Genomic DNA, 18,279 nt, shown 5'->3' on the forward strand with positions numbered 1-18,279 from the left:
CCAGAGCTTTTAGCCATCAAGCCCCTCGGCTGTGGAATAATCTACCACCTTCAGTTCGGGAGGCAGTCACCATCTTTTCGTTTAAAAGTAGGCTCAAAACCTTCCTTTTTGACAAAGCTTATAGTTAGAGCTAATTAGTGCGCCAGAACGTTACTTGTTCTATTTTGTGACACATGACACACAGAGCTTCTCTTTCCAGCTTCTCCTTCCTCTTCTCCATCCCAATCCCCCTTCCCCGGAATCCCTTTGCTTTATCATCCGCAGATCCAGGGCCTCTGTGGCCGCACCATGGATTACGGTTTGTGGATCGCGCACCAGGGGTCGCGGTGTTGGATCCAGTCGGGCGGATTCTGAGTCATGTGGGCTGATCGTGGTGCTGGTGGCGGACCCTGTGTCGCGTTGGCATTGGGCACGGGCGGTGGACCAGGACCGCGGTGGTGGCTTGTGATGGGTCCTCCTGGTGGGCGGCGATGGACGGTGACTGAGGACTGGAGTGGCGTCTGGTCTGGATGCTGGATCGTGGTCTAGATGGTTGCCGAGCATGGACTGTGCTTGCAGCGGGACTGCTTGGCATGTCATGTTGGGGTTGTCCTTCGGGATGTCTACCCTCATCAATGCTGCTAGAGACTTTAATTATTGATGATGTTGTCCTGCACGTGGCATCTATTGCACTTCTGTCCGTCCTGGGAGAGGGATCCCTCACATGTGGCTCTCTCTGAGGTTTCTACATATTTTTACCCTGTTAAAAGGGTTTTTTTGTAGTTTTTCCTTACTCTTGCTGAGGGTTAAGGACAGAGGATGTCACACCCTGTTAAAGCCCTATGAGATGAAGTGTAATTTGTGAATATGGGCTATACAAATAAAATTTGATTGATTTGATTGATAGTACACATATTGAACCTGGAACTAACAAGGCCTATAGAGTAAGCCGATAAAAAAAATTAAATTAAAATTAATTATGAAATAAATGAAATAAATGAAATAAATGAAATAAAAATAATAAATAATACATAAATAATAAATAAATAAATAAAAATAAGGTAATATAATCAGTTTCATTTGCTTATGGCTCTATTTGCAATTGCAAGTGAACAAATTTTCTACAGGCAAACAGTCAAAAATAATTTACTTCAAAGAAAAATCAAATGTCCTGTAGTAGCAAGGGAAAAAAAATTCAAAAATGAAACTGCATTAAAAACTGAAAATGCGTCAAAGCATTGTTTGCTGGTCTGTGAAGCTCACTGGTTTGAGCCAGACACTTGGGGTCTCATCTTGGATACAAGTTCATCAATGTCTGGGGTCAGGCTCTGAGCTGAGGAAATCCTCAGGATTGAGGGAAGGAGCTCATCAGTAAGACAAATCGCAATTCGCCATGTGAGCTCAGCACCAAGTTTGCAGAGAATTTCAGCAAACTGTGTAGTTGGGAAGGCATCGACCTGCTCTTTCATTGTTTGGCAGTGCGGGAAATGGCTCAAGTTTTCCTGCAGCACTTTATTTCTCGGATTACACAGCAGGAGCAACACTCTATCACGTCTAGGTGGTCGTTCACTTCTCGTTATACACACACTTTCAGCATCTTTTCCCACAATACCCAGGTGCACTACGTCACACACTACAAACCTTCTTAGGGGCAGGCCATACCTGCAACACAAGACAACAGCTCTCGGTCTCATATAAAAATGGGTTGTGAAAGCAGAGCACACACTCAGTGACTACATCCGATGCACCTTATTATTATCTGAGAGATTTTTACACACTGTCTGATAAAGATCCCAACAGTAAAGTCAAAGTGAAGTGAAAGATACAGTTTTCTTAAAAAAAAAACAAGTTAAGCCTTTCATTCTCACTTTCCACTTTAAGACACTTTATTATGAAATGAACTGAACTATGAACTAGTTCAGAGTTTAAATGGTGAACTATGAACGTGAACTATTCATGTTTACTTGTATGAACTGAACTTTGAACTAGAGGTTTGGAACTTGCACAACACTGCCGGCGGGCCAGCTCTAATAGTAATTAGATTTTATAATGCGGGCCAAAGATAATTCATTCACAGGCCGGATTTGGCCCACGGGCCTTGAGTTTCACACACGTCTTTTGGATATTTCATGTTATAATAAATAAGTGCAATAGCATCTCACTTACACTGACCTTGATCTTTGACCACAAAATTCAAATCAGTTCATCATCCGTGACAAGATTGAAATGACCTCATAAGAATAGGACAGATAGACAACTTAAAAACATAACGTCTACACAGCTGTCATAACTACTAGTTAATATGAAAAAATATGTTCACTGTGATCAGCCTGAGATGCATTCACCAAACAATATCAGTGAGGCCTCTACAGAGTGAATAGCGGTACGAAATAAGTATGTGGGGATTTATTTGACCTATTAACTTCATGTGTTTGTGCACAAGAAAAAAAAATATATATTTGCTGTAGTTCTGGAAAATGTAAGTGTGTAAAAACCAGAGCAGTCCAGGTTGCTTTGACGATAAGACTTTTACATAATCAAAGTCTCACAGCTTCACATCTAAAGAACGAGGGACGAATGTGACATAATATATTGTTACTTCTTGCTCTGCGAAGAAAACTAAATAAATTAAAAAGAACGTTGAGTAATTGTTTGTTCTCTTGCCTGGATTTGCCTGCACTGAGCTGGGACTATTGTTTGGTAAGTGACTGTGTTCGGAAACAGGAGGCGTAATAACATGGGAATGCCTGTCTGCTCACACCGTACTAGCTTCTCACTGTGGACTGAATTTATCACAGCACAGATGGAGCAGGATCCTGCTCCTCAACAGGCTCAGACAGGGAGAAGAGACTGAATCACAGAAACCCACAGAGACTCTCTCTTTACATTGGACTTCCTGATGTCACAGCACAGTGTATGAATATATGTGTTTGATTTATTTTCTATAAACAGACCGTATTCAGTCTATGAATGGCTGCCATCACCGAACCCTGAATATAATCCCGTTGCTACGGGAAATTGTGGTGCTGTAACATAGTGTTGGGGCGTCTATCATTATTTCAAATTTTCCTGTTCGACATACTTCGACAAATCAACCGGGCTCCAATAAAATACAGATAATAGGTCTTAGATCATGTGTGTGTGTGTGTGTGTGTGTGTGTGTGTGGGGGGGGGGTCTTGACTGATGACTCACAGCAAGACTAAACTATAAAAGACATTGTTTCTTACACAAGAAGCACAGATTAATACGGTGTACCTCATACAGTATGTACAAATATGAAATGTTAGGAATTGAATATTGCATAAAAACACCTAAGCTTTTTATAATTCACTCTTCGAAACATTAGGATTTTTTAAAATATGATAAATACTTACTATCGTTTATGAATAGTATAAATATTTATGTATTTATATATAAGCATCACAGTTAGAACAGATGGAAGAATTGGCAGCTCCCAAAAGTGAATCCAAAGTGTCTTGATCACCACCTGGTGGCTGGCTAAAGTATAGGTCATAAACCCCTCCTACTCTGTGTTAGCAGATACGACATGGACCAAACAATATAAGTCTCAGTCATATCAATAATTATGAAAGATGGTTTCTGTTATTTTAGGAAGTACGCCCCAAAATGCGTTAGTTAGCCCCGTGGTGGTGTCATGTCGTTCCAGTAGAACTTCAGACCCCAGGAAAATCAGCTAATAGGGATCCTACTTAAATCAATAATAAAATCAATATGATAGGAAAGATGTAACAGGAAATGTATTTTTTTTTTTTAAATGGAATAGGGATTAATTTAAAACAAATGTCAATATGTGAAAAACTGAAAAACGTGTGTGTGTAGCCTTCACACGCCGTCTGTGCTGCTGCTGAGAACCTGATATGGTTGATGATGCAACTGTTCTGTGGGGGTTGTTGGGTGTTTTAGGTATTTTTCCTGCTGTGTTAGGCCTGTTAGACCAAACACACTATATTAATCAGGTCTACACAATACAAGTAAGAGCACAGACATATAATTTTGTCATGAAGGGGAACACCTGAAAGATTTTGCAAGAATATATCGATAAAAACAAGAACCTAAAAGTATTGAATACAGAGAGATAAAAGATAAGAAAAAGCCAAGTTGCATTAGAGTTCAGTTATTGATATTGACACTGTTTGAGAGAAAGAGGAGTTATTAAGTGGTAGCTTTACTTATAACAACACTAGGTTATTTTTGTTCCCTAAAATAACAGCTTCAAAATCATTCTGATGGTGCGCAAACTTATAATAGGGAGAATGGCATGTCTATGATTGCCTCAGCGCCACCTGCATGCCTGGAACTTCACTATGGGACTTCAGTGCCCTGTTCTGTCACTGTTAGGGCATAGATAGCTTTAAGGGACAACTAGTTTGCCATTGTCAGTGTGGGAAGGCTCAGACAATAATCAATACATGATGATGATAAGCTAACACTGGACTAGAACTAAAACTGTGAAGTAGGCTATGTGTAAGTAAGACAAATATAAATGTACTTTGGTGTTTTCACTGCTGACAAATATTCATGCTCGTTCATTTTATTCATTGTTGCATGTCTCGTTGTCTTTGTTTTGTTTTGTCCACATAGAAACTGTTGCCATTTTGAATGTCAAAAAGCACCATCTCATCTCAGAAGCATGCAGTCGCCCACACACTCCACAGGCAGCATATAAGCACTGTCATCAGCACCCACACACACACACTCCTACACATATTCAGACAGTGCAGAGTACCTACTTTGCACACACACACGCACACACACGCGCGCACACAGACACACATACACACACACACACACACGCTCACTCACATGGAGCCAGACCATGCAGCTGAATGATCCACTGGGATAAAAAAAAATCTGAATCCACTTTATCATTTTTAGTTTAAAAAACATTAATTTTCATCAGAGTGCCTTGACAAAGAGACACACCTCATACTGAGTCTGAACAATTCTGTAGCAGCACCATCATCTATCTGCATTCACTCAGAAACCACATCATGTTTACTCACTCCTGTGACGTGAAGAGAAGGTAAATTACTATTACAATGACTTTATAATTCAACAAACATACATATTTTGTATATTCAGCTAATGGATCATTTTAATATGGGTACAAACCAGAATGACATGTTTAGATCTATGGTGCCTTATTCTCAGACATTTTTAAATTCTATTCCATATGTTTCTTGTCAGTTCTCTTCCTTGTTGGAATGATCTTTGACCTAGGGAATAATATCGGACCTGCTAATGGATGGGTAAAGAAGGAAGGTTCTTTCACAGGCTTCTTCAACTTTAGGTACGAAACATGCCCTTATTTAATCAGAGGCCCTATGTGTGAAGTCATTTTATCTCTAGTTTTGGGGTAAGTTTCCCCCCTATAAGAATCCCTGTCAGGCATCGGCAAGGCCGACTTTCACTATTTGGCTTGTGTTGTCTCCGGGTATACCATGGTGCCCGTCTGACCTGTGAAACTTCTGTGTAATAAACGTATTATACAGACAAGCACGAGGTCCGCTGAGATTCCTACATCAACATCAACTTCAACAACAACATCGACGTCTCGGCTGCATAGAATATACCATATATTCAAGTGTGGTTTATCCATTAAATACTAAAGATAAAAGCATGTATATTTATATGTCATTATTTTGTGTCTATAAGGTGTCAATAAAATTCTAAGCAAAATTATATAATGAATAAAACACAACAAAAACTATGTTTATATGGCTGTATCTTGTAAAAACTCAAGTGGGTAGTTTTGTAGCAGATACAGGTGAGAAGGTTAGTAAATAAATACCTTGAATTTATAGTGATATGCTACAAATGTATTTATTTCAACTTATCTTTCGAACTTGATCAAGAACAATTATTTAACTTTAAGTAATTTAAATACCCATATTGGGCACAGTGAAGACAAGATAATTAAACTGAAAAATTATTTAATTGTGATAAGTGTTGCCTACTCGTTTTGACTTAGTTTGTCTCTGAATTTCATTCAAACATTTTCGATGTCATCGACAGTTGAAACATGAAACAAAGAGCGCTGAGCTCACAGCACGACAGGAGACTGAAACAAACAGAGCAGAACGAGGACGACTTTTGACGTTGACAGTACAACAGTAACACGTGCTGATGGGGAGGGGGGTCAAAGTTCAACCTCGCAGAGCTCTGATCCGCCCTACCTTTTCTGACGCAGACCAGCTCATGCACTCCACAGTTACGCTCGCCACCTGGAAAGACAATGCAGTGTCAATGAGCCGCACTGTGGTGGAGGGAACGACACGCAACACAAACACATGGAAACACATTAAAACAGGTTTGTACATTTCGACGGACTTTTCAAGCGCAGGAGGACAGACAGGAGACACTGACAGAGACTCAGTGATGACAGTGTGATGTGGGTGTTCAGTGTATAACTGTCTTTGACTGTCTCCTGATAACTGACTTACAGGGCAGTGACTTGGAGTTTAAGTGAATTTTCTTCTCTTAAGCTAGGCTCTGATGAACACAGAGTAAAAGCTGTTTATCTGCTCTGTGCTGTGATATGAAGTTGGTGATAAACTGTATCCCAAAAATATGTACATACATACTTGTATAACATGTACATACATGAGTTAGTTAACTTCTACTGCCTGTCTCAGCTTGTTTAGGTGAAGTAAATGTATAAAGATGAATCTCCATTTCAGTGTGATAAGACATTACTAAAACTGACAGAAACCATGTCAGAAAATTCCACCAAGGGGCAAATTGAATATTTTAGCTTACCTTTTTGGGAGCTATTTTTAATAGAGTCTCTGAGGTTTTCATAAACTTTTTCTATCTTCTCAGTTCTCACATCTTTCACTTCAAAACTCTCTCTTAAACTCAATTTAATATTTTTTTTTATATTATTCTAGTTTTGAATTCTTTCTGAGTTTTCCTCACAGATCACATTCTTCTCCCTTCCTGTGCCAAGCCAAGCTAACCAGCCGCTGGTTGTCACTTGATATTTAGCAGTTGTAGTAAATTATATAACAGGGTCTAACTGCATTTGAGTGGTATTGATCTTCTGAAAATCAGTTGCTTGGCAAGAAGAGAAATCCCTGGATTCACAAACTACCAGCTTTCATTCACTCGACCACTCGACTTGATTTTCCATCCATCAAATGAAATCATGAACCCCTCCATTTGTGATGCTCATTCATCCCCACACACAAAAATTTGTTCAAATAAGCCAATTCATACATGAAATGTCTTTGGGATTTAGAAAAGTGTCCTTGAAATAAAACACATGTTCAGCTATTGCATTTAATTTATTACAACGAAAAAAAAGAAAAGAACAGCTCTTACACCCTCCAATCAGGACATGAATATTACATAATACAAAGCATGTATATAAAGCATCAGAGAGTTAGTACAACAACAACTTGATAAAGTTTTGGGACTTCAATTGTGCTCCTTTGATTTGGTTTATTCCAGCCACGCTTAATGGTTAGGTTGTAATGTAGCCTAATCGGGTAGTTTCAATCCAATGTGGATTAAATCTGGTTTAAGTTTGTTGGAGGTAGAGACAGGACCTCCGATAGTTACAGAATGAGATCAAAAGATCAGCAGTGCTAATGCATAGGAAATGTATTAGAAGCACACATACATACATATAAAATATAAATGGTCTTTAAATTCAGCTACAGATAGTTTTGATACATAATTACACATGTTTTTCTACAGCATTGATATTATTAACTTCACCACAAATATGACCACAAATTAAATATGATGCGCATCAGGTTTTACACTCATTCACAGAGGTGTTATTAATGCGTTATTATTATTCTGGCCTGTAATCATTAATATTGGTAATTTACAATAATGTCACCAAACAATAAAATCCACCCGTGCTTATAAGTTACAACTTTGATACAAAAACATTTAAGGATCTCTCAGAGCTGCTAGTCGTTGCTAGGAGCTTCACCACAGAGAAAAAGATTTGAGATGTTTTACAACATCCTCCTCACATGTCATCTGTAACTCCCTGGTTCACCTACATAAAAGGAAAAGAAGCGTGTGAGGGCTGTATTCTAATCTGAAATACTTGCAACATGTATGCTCCCTTGTATCACTGTTTCACTTCATGATTACATAATAGAAGAAACCCAAGAATAGTCCCATGAACCGAGATGAACAGGAACATGTTAATTTTTCTCCATTAATGCTGATTTGAATTATATTGTAGATACGCCTCAATGACAGAACACCTTCCAATCAAACCCTGTAGCCCCCTGTAGGCCAAAAAGCCCATTTACATCTGGTATTTGTCTGCAATGGGAATGGGTACGCTCAGCATTCACTCCCAGGTTAGATTACTTTGCAGTAGACACAGGTACTGTATTTATCGGCTCCAGCTCTGATCGGCAGTGATGGAAATGAACCTTTAATTTGACAAGACATAATGAACAAGGCAAGGAGGTGAGCTTCTCTACTGGGAATGGGAAAGGAGTTGACTGCATGTTTAGCAGGTTTATCAGAGTTTAAAAACCTCCATATTCTGTACCTGCTAATTTGGGTTTGGATGTAACTCAACACCAGTGTGAACATTACATTACATTTCATTTAGCTGACGCTTTTATCCAAAGCGACTTACAATAAGTGCATTCACCCCAGAGGGAACAAACCCAGAACAACAAGAATCAAGAAAGTACAATTTCCTTAAAATAAAGCAAAAACCTTGTGGTTTGAGGTTCATTGTATTTGAATTTGATCTATCAATTCTATCTCTTTGGGGAGATTTCTACCAGCGTGTCTTCACTCAGGTCCTCTGTCACTGTATGTTATCAAACACTGTGTCAGCTCAGCGGGCTGCACCCAATGGGTGGCAGTAGCTGGCGTGTGTGTGTCTCACATTGTGGGGTACAGTTGATACTGGGACACTTTTATTCAGACACATCCAGGCCTTTACAGATAGTGTTCAGAGTGGCTGCTCTCCAGCAGACAGGCCTCAGACTGACTGTAATTCAGCGTTGTTATTCACACATGTGACGGCCTCTCAGGCTCTGAGCTCTGCCGCAGCCTCTGGGATCTGTCCACAGGTTGAGCTTTGTAACAGCTCTGCTGCCTCCGGCTGAGACACCTGTAACATGATGTGCTGTATGTACAGAAAGCTGTGAAGCAAATGGCATCACTGGGGTGTGAAGTTCATTGTGGTTCTGACAGCTGACCTTTCTCTCGTGCCTCATTTTTCATACACATATTCCTGCAGGAGAAATTAATGGTTTTGCTGGTCTGTTCAAGCTGATTTAAAAGCACAGCAGCAGGATCACATATAATATTATAAATACAAATTGAAATGAATGAATGAACCTTACACACTGTGTGGAGAAACCATTATTGGTATTTATATAAAAGAACCAATGTTGTGCCACACGGCTTGTTGCTCCCTCACTGCGAGCTAAACACTCGAATTAAAATCACGACTTTGCTGTACTGGCTCCTAAATGGTGGAATGATCTCCCCACTGACATCAGGACAGCAGAAAGTTTACACATCTTCTGTCGCAAACTAAAACACACCTCTTCCGACTATACCTTGAATACATTTTAGACTAACAATTTAGTAGCACTTAAATGGCACTTACCTATAGCACTTTGTAGTTTGGCTTCTTTGCAGGAATTGTACTTTCTTGATTCTTGTTGTTCTGGGTTTGTACCCTCATGGTTGAATGCACTTATGTAAGTCGCTTTGGATAAAGCAACATCTATAGGACCTGGATTTACTCATCAGTCTGTGAAAGGTCACATTCAACATGTAGCTCAGGTTCGATACAGTTTCTTTGATCAGTGCAGAGCTCAAAGCTCAGTCTGACCTTCTCACTACACACAGAAAATTAAGGAATAGAACTGAAACAATTAGCCAAAACATTTACAGCAAATTAATCAAAAACTATCTATATGTTAAAGTCATGTCAAAAATCTATAACAGAAACACTGGTTGTAGCCTGTGAAATGGAAATATTTGCTGGTTTTCTTCGTCTTCTGTGATATTATACAGAATATTTGCAGTTGGTTCACAGCTGGTTAGACAAAACAAGCAATTTTAATATGTAAACTTCAGGACTGAGAAGTGTCCAGAAAAATATTGATTAATTGAGAAAATATTTTACACAAAGGAAATTATTTAAATGAAATAAAGAGAAAACAATATGAGTTACTGAGTGGATGATGAAGAATGTTTGTGTGATTTTAATTCCTATGTGACTTGGCAATGTCCTGAAAGTCATTGAGCAAAATGTTCATAAAAGTCTACATATCTACATCTGCTAATATTTTCATATTAGGTGTGTTTACATCAAATGTTGATTTAAACACACACACCGGTGATACTGCGAGTGTGTGTATGTTTGTGTGTGTGTGTGTGTGAAAACACACACACACACAATCTGAAAATGTTCTTCTTCCGAACCCAGTGCTGAGAGATCGATACGGCAGCAGTGTGTGGGAGGACACTCCCAGTGGGCTTTCACTCCTCTTTCACTCAGCACACTTGTCAAAAATAACATTCTTTATTTATTATTTTGCAAGTGCTCTTGAATAACACAAGAGCACATGCAAACATTCACACTTTCAGATACACAGAGCTGATAGCTCATGTCAAACATACAAGCTACAAAACTACACTCGTATGAACAAGGCTCATGATCGATACCGATGTATTCTACCAGTGATGTTTAGCCATGGGATCTGCTGCACAAAACAAAACAAGCAGCATTTGTTTCACTAATGTCTCAACTTAATATGTTTGAAAATATCTACTAATTCAGATTGCACCATAATATAAACACATGATTGCATTAATACGTGTGCATGAATATTTTTGTCATGAACATATTGAACAAACTAAAGTGAAAACTCTTCCAGGCTATAACCATCAACAGATCATGTACAGCAAGTTGATCCACATTATAATCAACTAGAATGTGGCACAAACTCCTTAACATGAATAAATGTGGTCACACATTTATTGATGTACATGACAATACACACACATACCCGCACATAAGACCACATATGTCCCTATCTTCTACTATAATCTGGATCATGTGTCAAATAAACGCTAATAAAAGGAAATGCATCCATCTGTTGGAGACGATTTCTTAACGTTTTGTCCAGGTTTTCAAGAATATTTTGGTGACTCGTATTATCAGTGAATCTTCAATGCAACAACAGAAGCAAGAAAAGATTAACTCCTTAAATATGCACAAGACACAGTCAGACAGACATTCTCTACATAGTCAATAGTGAACAGCTTGACGTTACTCAACTGCAATGAGTCTTAATTGACTTCTACAGATTAATCGATTGATAGTTGAATAGAGTTTGAGACCTGATGGCCTGAGGCCACTCTCTCACATCTCCAACAAACAAAATGAGCTGCTTTAAGCCTCAGGAGGAAAATAGACAACATCAGGCTCCAATATTCCACCTCATTTTATAACCAAACTGATAAATACAAGAAATTATCTGGAGAACATATGTGAGGTTGCTAATGTCCGAGTCAGAGACTCAGGAGTTTCTCCAGCCTCTATGGTAAAAACTCTAGACAAAGTCAACATAAACCCAATGCTCCTCTGCTGTCAACCAAGTGTCTGCAAGCCCTGACATTCAAATTCAACTCGAAACAGCATAATTGACACCATATTTTAAGCCTAAATGTCCATTTATATCTTCCGACAAGGTGCATTCAGGGACTGAAGAAAAGGCTAACGTCCACTAGCTTAATCACTTCTGGTGGACTTTAAGACTTAAAACACGGTGTAAATTACCTTGTTTTGATTGAAATATAAATATTGGGCTTGCCGACGTTTGGACGACACCACACAAGCCTAACAGTCCACCAGAAGTGTCTTAACTAGCGGACAACAGCATTTCCCTGAGTGCACCTCTTTGGAAGATATCAGACATCAGCCTTAAAACTTGGCATAAATGAGACTTGAATTCGAATGCCGGGTCTTTTGGACCTTTGAATGACACCACACGAGCAGTATTGAGGTATGTTATGTTTTTTTTACTGTTGTTTTATTAAGTCTGAAGATAAGTTCCTGGTAATGCTTTGTGGACTCAAACACTTCACCAACCCCTCCTTCGGCATTGGGGGTGAGTAGATAATGAGAGGATATCATGTTTGGGTGAACTATTCCTTTATTGTGCTGCAAACAAAAACACACAAAGAAATGTGCAGCAGAATACTTATCTAATACATTTTATAGATAATTTTCTGCCTCCTGCATGCTCTACCTAGGTGCCACCCCTCGCCTAAGTACTCTGGAAATTTTCCTGTTGTTGTGAAAGCAATTAGAGAATCGTTCTTCATATGTGAAAGGCAAAATGTCCATACCCATTTGTGGGGACATTCTCCAGAGTCCATGTCTAAAAATGGCTCTGCTGTGTGGAAATATAAACGGCACACATTTGCATGTTATCTGGTGTTCAGTTCCTCCAGCTTAACTTAATCACTACCTTTGAATTTTCTACAGTACTCCTACCTTCATGAAAACCCAGTACAGGCTCTTCAAACCTCATCGGTACAAATAGCAAATCACGTGACCTCCTCTTGAGTCAGAATTGATCACCAGTTGAGATCAATGTGTGCAATGTCTCAGTTCTTGTTTGTCTCCCTTGACTTCACCAGGAAGTTCATCTCATCTCTGCAAACTAAACTAAAGTGACGTGTGTGGCCTCGAGCCCTCCCTCATGCAGACGTCTTGGGCCAGGCCTGCAGCATTTTTAAGGGTTTGTCCCAGTTTCTGTGAAGAATCTCCTCGACCTGCCCCCTCCGATCAGGCTGCTGAGGCTAACATGTCTGGGTTCAGGAGAGTAGAATGGACTAAGGCCGTGACAAAGAAAGTCGATCTGAGGAAATTGACCTGACAGAGATATTTGGGGATCTGAGGACACCCTTTTTTGAAAGTCATGCTACATTCACAAGATGTTTAAAATTAAAGAAATAGTTCAGCACAAGACCTGAATGAGAAAATTCAATAAAATGGGTTCATCTAACTGCTACACAGTGGTGTATAAAGTACTTGAAACCCATACCTGAGTAAAAGTACCGATATCTGACCTGAAAGTGACTTCGGTACTTTCAGTAACAGTCACTTAAGTATCAAAAGTATCTGGAGTTGAAATATACTTAAGTATCAAAAGTAAAAGTACAAGTACCAAAATAAAAAATGCAAAGTGCTTTTAATAGTAGGCCTTTACAGACACAAAACAACCCAAAATGTTTCTCCTCAAGATGTATTTAAACTGACAGCAAAATTATAACAACAATATACATATAATTTATAATTTTACAAATTTGGAACCCTAGATGCGGAAGTTCAAATAGTAGTGGACTAGTTCATCTGAACTTCTAGAGACAACAAAGAATCAACTAAAAACAAGTGCCTCTTTTGTCTACCTAAGAACATTAATAAACCACAGTATAACCACTAAAACATTCTGTACATATCACTAGACATGGAACTTTCATCAGTAGCAGGAATGATATACAATGCCCCTTATGATAACCCAGCAAAGGTAAACAAGTTTTAGGCAAACAAAATAAGATAGTTTCACTTTTGTTAGAATGCACTTTGCTAGTACAGAGAAGAAAAAAATCACTGGACACAGTCTAGTTTTGCTGCCAAATTTCCGACAGAATACTAAAGACTGAACTGAACCGAGCTCCTGCATTAGCGCTTGAATAATTGTAAAGGTCTCGCGCTGCCCCCCCCCCCACAGCAAACATGCCGCGGGACCTGCGAATCTCCAGAGGAAGGGGGCTGCGAGTGATCAGGGGGGAGAGAGAGAGAGAGAGAGGTGCAAGGCGCTCCAACCTCCGCTGCTCAAGTAACAGGACAGTTTTGAGAATATACGAAGTAGAAAGTACAGATTTATGTTTTCAAATGTAACTAGTAAAAGTAAAAAGTCGCCAGGAAAATAATTACTCAAGTAAGGTACAGGTATGTGAAAAATCTACTTAAGTACAGTAACAAAGTATTTCTACTTCGTTACTTCCCACCACTGCTGCTACATGGAAGCTTATCTGTGTGTGGTCTTTATGCTAATAGGCAAACAGCTGCTGCCGTAGCTTTGTTTTTACTGTACAGACATGAGAGAGACATTGATCATCTAACTCTGTATAACTCTATCACTACTTCTCAGATGATTACTACTATAGATAATTGACTGTGTGCATGAATGCAGTGCTCCTGCTCCAGAATCAGTTAGTGTTATTCTTTTAATTTGGTCACTTCATGTCCTCTCAACAATAGAAGCAATATGAGGCCGATTCTGTTCTTAATGAACCTGGCAGGGAGAAGGTTTGTGTTAACCAGGTGGTTCAACATCTTCCTGTTGACATAATGAAAGGCACAAGGAGACGTCAGCGTAAGCTCCGGCTAAGCCAATTAGCTGGCAGTGGATGCAGCATGTCAAAGATAAGCCTGCTTATACTCAACAGTTCAGCGGTGAGTTGACGAAGCAGCAACATGTTCCTCCAGACGATGTCTGCAATGCACAGACTGAGTTTCTTTCTGTGTGAAGTCACAGATAACCACTGCTCCATATTACCAGAACAATCCATAGCCCGGGGACGTGGAAACGCACTCTCAAAGTAGCGCAGTTGATACCTTATTTTTAGAAGTGATAAAGCCACATCGGCCAAATTCAGAGCCAGAATATTCATTTCACAAACACAGTGAATGTGACAGACCTGGAGTCTGTAAACAAGCACACAGACATTGATAATAAATTAGAGTTTTTTTTTACTTTTTTCTTCCAGCAAATGTTGTCTCATATGCTTTTCCAACATTTCTACTGGGACAAACTCATCACCAATACAATACTTGCTGGGTTAAGATGCTATCTGACTGTCCCTCTGTTGTATCCAGTACATCTCCCAGTCTCCCTGCAGGCCATGTGACAGCCTGAGAGCCAGCCTAAACTGTGCACAAATCCGTCAAGTGACAAATTCATCGCCTTGTGTCCACCAGAACAAAAGGCCACAAGAAGACAGAGAAATCATTGTTGATGTTGAGTTAGTGCAGTGTGTGTGCGATCCATCTATGTGTCTCTGCTTTGCCCAGGAGCTAACAACACAGTGTGAGCGTTTGTTTTTGTGTATCCAGAAGTCAGAGACCCACACTGTAGGACTGACATGCTCATCAAACTCTCCACAGATCGAATCTCTGAGGGAGAAAAAAAGAGCCTGGGGGTGATCAACAGAGGAATATTAACTAACTGATTAAACTGCAAAGAAAGAGTCTTAAAACATCACAAGATAATACGGTCAGTGTCTGTAACACAATAGTTACAGACACTGTTATACTGTCGATTTAAGAATCAGTTAGTGGCTGACACTGTTTTAATAGGATTCTGTTTGCTTGTAGTGGCAAACAAGAGAAAGATCTGTCTGCTGCTGCTTGAAACAACAGCGTTGATAGCTGATGGAATGAAGAGACACAGTAAAGGCCGTAAAACCAAAACAATTAGCTGAAAGATGCTAAATTGCTGTGAGGGAGTACAGAGCTGCTAACAATACCTGGCTTTGTAACAATGGGCGATTTTCATCAATCATTCATTCTGTCGAGTAGGTTATGTGTTAACCCCTGTTTGTTTGTCTGTTTGTTTATCTGTCTGTTTGTTTTTTTTTGTTTGTTTTTAGCGGACTATCGTGAAATATTGCAAGATGAAATGAAATGTAAATGGTGTTTTTGACGATTTGACTGATTTCTCATTCAGGGAACAACATAGAACTTGATGAAAATATGTGGGTAACTATGTGCGTGTGCGATGGAGGGCCATGCAAAGAGAAAGACAATATCTGAGATTTAGTCATACTTTACATTAAATTTAGTCATACTTTATTTAGCTGACGCTTTTATCTGAAGCGACTTAGAACTAACATCCATTAGGGGCTATTTTTGGGGGGTTTCAGCATCTTGCCCAAGGACACTTCGGCATGGGCTGGGATTCGAGCCGACAACCTTCTGGTTAAAAATTTACAAGAATAAAGTCATTATATTCCAAGAATAAAGTTGTAATAAGTCGAAAATATTGCAATTTAACACGTTGTAACTTGGTTTTATGAGAATCAAGAAAAAATATTTTTGGGGGAAATAAACAACAGGAGAATTGTGCTCGCTGGGATTTTGTTCCTTCTCCAACTTGAACCAATCTCATATTTTCTTGAGACACCACAAGGTCCCTTTGAATAAAATACAAATGTAACGAACGATAACCTCACAGTTGGACACTACCAAACATTTCCTCCTCCACAAAAGAGGCAACTTCCTCAAAGTCAGTGTGGTTGTTTCTTTAACAATCTTCTGAAGTCCTAATACTAATGATAATGTAATATTATAACTTCGTTCTCGTAAATTTACAACTGAATGTAGTTTTACAATTTTAAAAGTACTACCTAAATGCATTTGGAAATAACTACAGAGTGAGCAGATAATTCTCTATGGGTGTGTAAGTGCAAAGCTGTTTACATTATACATTGTAATGTCGAATCAATTGTTATTATCAAAAACGCTGATCAGTGCAGCTTTAATAATAAGCTTCATAAATAATCAAGACCTTTGCTGTGAAGCCTCCTCACTGACTCTGGAATCTGTCTTATTTTTACTGGATCTGACAGGAAATAGTCAACTGTTGCTCTACTCCAGCTACACTCCCTCACAGCTCGCATTAAAACAAATGGTCAGGAGACAAATGAGCTATTATTGCCTCATATTCTGTTTCTTGCTCTCAGAGACAAACAGAGGTGTGTCAGGAAGAGAGGATGAAACAGACCTGGGGCTCATGATAAATTCATACTCATGACATTTCAATAAAACATCTGTCATCTGGCATCTGACACTTAAAATGCTCTAATTTGATTTACCTGAGGTGACTGTGAAAATGAACAAGAGAAAGAATGGCGTGGCAGGAATTTAAGATTTGGAAGATCCTGTGAAAACATCAGCATTGTGAGCTTCTCGGTTGTTGTCATCTTTTAACAAATTCTATTTCCACAACTCACCGCTCAAGCTCAGTACTCGACTAGGCTTCAAAAATACACCACACACATTGAGAGCACCAAGCTGGGCTGCTTTTGATCTGCCAAGGCCCCAAAAAAACTAACTTGAGACATTGATAATAAATTGATAATAAATTAGAGTTTTTTTTAGTTTTTTCTTCCAGCAAATGTTGTCTCATATGCTTTTCCAACATTTCTACTGGGACAAACTCATCACCAATACAATACTTGCTGGGTTAAGATGCTATCTGACTGTCCCTCTGTTGTATCCAGTACATCTCCTAGTCTCCCTGCAGGCCATGTGACAGCCGACCAGAATATGTGGAAACCATCCGGACCTACGGTCAATATGTCTGCAGCCTCTGACAGGAGCCGACGCACTGAGCTCAGTCGCAGGGCTGAGCCGTGGATCTGTCAATACGAAGTAAAGGTTTCTAATAAGATTTGACAAGTTGTCTTTATCATGTTTCACACTTTTGCCTCCATATAAAACATTAGAACTTTACCTCAGAGACATTTTTGAAACCCTGTTTTGCTGATACAGTTAGTCAGTGACTGGTTTCGTAATCGATTAAATCAAATGTGAGACTTTGCTGCATATGTCAATAATACAAAATTGTAAGCGCTAACCTTTTCCTTTTTGGAAATTTGGTTTCTCCACCAAAATTGTTATCAAGTGCTGTGTCCGTTTCAAACCCTCTTGTTCCGATGTGGGTTGTTTGATTGGCCTGTGTTAATGCTGCTTGCAGTTTCCCTTCGGAATGAGTCCCAGCCGCTGCTTCTACAGAGGGCTGATCACCTGTTTATTCAAAGTTTATTATACTGAACATATCATGTGTCCAAATCAAGTGTGAAGCTGAGAGGATGAGGTATGAAGATATATGTAAGTCAGAGAGCGACAGACCTCTAAATTCACACACAGTCGCTCTAACATCATAACAGCTACATTAATATCAGGCAGAAGTCATTCCTGTTTCCTTTGTGACACCTCCCGATGTTCCTCCGACCTGACATTACAAGTACAGACAGAAACACCAGTGTCCCACTGGTGTGGACAGCACGGCCTCTGGATGCTGCAGGTGTCAGTCAGCCCCACAGCTGCTGTTATAAATCTCAGCAGAGCCAGCTAGCTGCAGTGAAACATCGTTGACAGGGCTGCTGGAATCATGGCCTTTCAGGAAACAGCACAGTGCTCACTAATGTAGTGGAAAGGTTAGGTCAGTGGACAGATTAGAACAAGCATATAA

The sequence above is a fragment of the Platichthys flesus genome, chromosome 10 (assembly GCF_949316205.1).
Source record: "Platichthys flesus chromosome 10, fPlaFle2.1, whole genome shotgun sequence".
Classification (NCBI taxonomy): Eukaryota; Metazoa; Chordata; class Actinopteri; order Pleuronectiformes; family Pleuronectidae; genus Platichthys; species Platichthys flesus.